We start from the raw sequence: 3,688 nt of genomic DNA, 5'->3' as shown, positions 1-3,688 counted from the left end.
TTAGCCTAGCTTAGCACAAAGACTGAAACAAGCAAACTGTTAGCCTAGCTTAACATGAAAACTAAAAGAAGGGGAAAACCGTTAGCCTAGTTTTGCACAAAGACTTTTTGTGATCAAATCAGTAACAAAGTCTCAGTAACAAAAATGTGAAACTGAAGTCGTGTTTGTTTTGCCTCTGCAGATTCTTTCTGTGTTTGATTGTGAAACTTTATCGGTTGAATGAGCTCTGACAGGATACGCTGTCACTCTTCTTCCTTGTTTTTCTTCAGTCTGTGACCAAAATATCCAAACATCACAGAGACAAAAACCTGCTGAAACAAGAGTCTCCGTGTTCCTGACTGAGCTCTGCAGTTCAGCATTAATGATTCACGGAAACACTCACACGTCTCTGTCAGTCTTTGTCCCACACAATAACAAAACAAGAGATTTCAACATCTTTACCTCAGACTGGAAGACGTTGGACACAGAGGCCAGACACTTCTCTTTTTCGACTTTTTTCTCTTTTATCTGAAACATAAAGTTTGAAGTCGCACAGTTTAACTTTAAACCTATTTACACTTTTTTTAGATTTAGGTCACAAACTTTTGTAAACGTCCAGTTGGACTTGAAGAAAAACTGATTCGATTTTGTTGTGTGTGTCTTATTCTCTTAAATGCAATATCTCAGTGAGGCCTCGAGGACTTTCATAGATTTGGCCCAAACGTCCACTTAGACTCAACAATGAACTGATTAGATTTTGATGAAAAATCAAGATTATTGTGACCTTAAAAATAATAAAAAAATTAATAATTCATTGGTTAACTTTTGACAAAATTTCACACAAATGTCAAACAGAATATGGTGATGAGGTGATGAATTTTTATGTCCCAAAGGTCAGCTTTGGTGTGATATCACATGTTCTGCAAAAACACGTTTCTGGCCGTTTCAGTGTCGTATCTCAGGAACAGAAGTGGAGACGTTTGTTCAGACACTGAATTAATGACATTACTGCTTGTGTCCATTTTAAAACTCTGTTGATCTGCTGTGCTGCTAATTATTCATTTATTTTACAGTGAACCTGCTGATATATAAATCATAAAACTGCTGAATGTTTACAATAGTTCCAATTTTGCCAAATATTCAGAGGTTTAACATGGTTGTAGTTTACACGGACAAACGGAGAGGTCCGAGGACACAGTGTGAGGAACGAATCTGTGTGTTGTGAAAAGAGAAAACAATATATATTTTAGTGTTTAGAAAGTAAAGCAGGACCGATTTTAGTCTTTGTGCTGCTGATTCAGACAGCGCTCTTTGCTCAGAGTCCCTGAGTTCAGACTGCAGGCGAGTCTCGACAGGTTTCCGCCCGTCTGTTTCCGTCCTGACTTTCTGTAGCTCAGAGTCAGAAACAGCTCCAGGTGTTTGTGTTCACAGGTGAGAGCTGAAGCCAGATTTGTGTCACACAACTGACAGGAAGCGTTCAATCATCAAATATGCTGCTGCGGGTTATTAAAGCCGATGATGATGATGGTGAAGATTAGCGTCACTGATTATCTGTCTTTGCTTTTTTTGTTTTGTTTGGTAACAGGTGAACCTGCTGAGATTTTATCTGCCGTCACCGTCACGCTCTCTGCTGCGGACTCATTCAAGGCGTCAACGTGAAATAACATAATAAATATCAGAGTGTCAGACGTCTGTAGGATCGTTTAAAAAACACAAAAATAGATGTGCATTTTTATATTACATATTTCTATTGTCTATTTCATAGTTTAATTTAAATGTTTATTCTTCCGTTTTTTATTTTACAGTTCAAGATTTGAAATGAAACTTTTCACACGTGCTGGAAGAAAAACTCAAACATTTTTCTTCATTCAAAGTAATATAGTATTTAAAGTATGAAAAGCAAAAGTATTTAACATTTTACATTATCAATTTGATCCATTTTTTAAAGTGATTTTATTATCTCTTAATTTTATTTCTGTGTAAAACTCTCGTTTATAATAATAATAATTGATTTTAATCATATTACAGCTTTATTCCTGAAATATCACCGTTTTTCCTGTAGTGTCTATAAAAACTTATAAATAAAGTAAGATGAAGCGTTTTCAGAGGCGATTTTGATATTTTCGATATTCTTCTTTATTTCCCGCCGCAGGAAGCACAGGAGGCCACGAAGAAGAAATAACCACCGCCGACTACGACTACCGAACAGAGACGGCGACACCAGACTACGACTACACCGCCACCTTCGACTATTTCTACGGTGAGAGAGGAGGACCAACACTGTGCAGTAACTGTAGCACTGTGAGTACAGACAGTAGTATAATCGCAGTACGTGTGGTACTAACGGCAGTACTTGTGTGTTGCAGTGACGGGGTTTTATCCAGCTGAAGTCCACAACAAGGTGAGAAATGTTCAAATGTTTTATTATTGGACCAGTTCACATGTTTTCAGTTTCAGTTACGTTATATTTGCTTCAAACCGACACCGTAAAAGGCCATATGAGAAAATTCTCTGACCTTTATTATTTTTATTTTATGTTATTTATTTTTTGTGTAAAGTTGGTAGAAATTGTTTAATCAGGTTTAATCATTAAGTTCAACATGTTTTTCATTAAGACAGAGTTACTCAAAAGTACTCTATCAAACAGTGGACGAGGACGTTAAATAACTTTAAAGTTCGACAAAGATACTTAAACATTTTGGGCTCAGATCCTTTACTGCAGTAAAAGTAAACGCTGTTGTATAAAAATACTGTTCAAAGTGAAGTTTCACTGTGAAACGACAGCGGAGACATTCTGCAGATCAGAAGAAAGAATAAAGTCGTCCTTTAATCAAAGAGAAGAAATCTGTGACCTTTGACTTCATCACGAATCCTCATCAATCTGCAATCATGACGCGTCTGATTGGTCACGGCAGCGCTCGCTGTCCTCGGCGAAATAAAGCGAGCACTGTTCACGTCCGCAGACGCCCGAGGGGGGACAGAAAGTCCATCGGCAACATCAATCACAAAATAAAAAGACGTCAGTCGGAAAAAATGTGATTTACTCCAACACTGACGGGTCTCTGTTTTACCGTGAACTTGAACGCAGCTTTGTCTCCACGAGGCCAAAAGTATGTGGACAGTTGTTTTTTTTATGTGAGACTGTGACCTCTGTGACCCCGCTCAGGCCTCGTGGGTCGGCGGGTGCGGCCCGGTTCTCCTGCTGGGATTGGCCGTCCAACAGATCTGGAGCTGATGAGGACGGAGCCAAAGACCACCTGCAGACAGGTGAGAGCCAATCAAATTCATTCTGAGTCTGCAAGATAATAAATCAGCCTCAGAGTGTCGAGAGCACCTTAAATTATTAATTTTACAGCTGTTTACAGTAATATATGAGTATTATAGGAGTGTTACAGTTATTAAAAAGAAAAGCGATCGAGGGGTCGTTCACATGGCAACGCCTCTTGCATGAAACGATAAACTTTTGTTGCGGTTTGGCAGTTCGTTCACACGACAACGGCATTATGGGGGCCTGAAAATGCAAACTTCTGAAACCAGGTTCCAGAGTGTAATATTTTTAACCTTTTGATCGTCTGAGAGTACCAAGAAAAACGCTTTATGAGTCCTGTTATTATTATTGTTGTTGTTGTTGCTGTTGTTGTTGCTGTTGTTGTTGTGGTTGTTGTTGTTGTTGTTGTTGTTGCTGTTGTTGTTGTTGTTGTTGCTGTTG

General features: G+C 38.6%; 1 long non-coding RNA gene across 1 annotated transcript; it reads left to right on the top strand.

Moving 5' to 3' along the window:
- The first annotated feature begins 2,010 nt into the window (after window positions 1–2,010).
- Window positions 2,011–3,272, top strand: LOC121964163. The gene is made up of 3 exons (XR_006107327.1): window positions 2,011–2,239; window positions 2,346–2,380; window positions 3,146–3,272. It is a non-coding gene; the product is annotated as an uncharacterized LOC121964163 (long non-coding RNA).
- Window positions 3,273–3,688: the final 416 nt, after the last annotated feature.

This window comes from Plectropomus leopardus, unplaced genomic scaffold (genome assembly GCF_008729295.1).
Source record: "Plectropomus leopardus isolate mb unplaced genomic scaffold, YSFRI_Pleo_2.0 unplaced_scaffold14272, whole genome shotgun sequence".
Taxonomy (NCBI): domain Eukaryota; kingdom Metazoa; phylum Chordata; class Actinopteri; order Perciformes; family Serranidae; genus Plectropomus; species Plectropomus leopardus.
The sequence above is the reverse complement of the archived record's forward strand: the minus strand, read 5'-3'. Positions and strand labels throughout refer to the sequence as shown.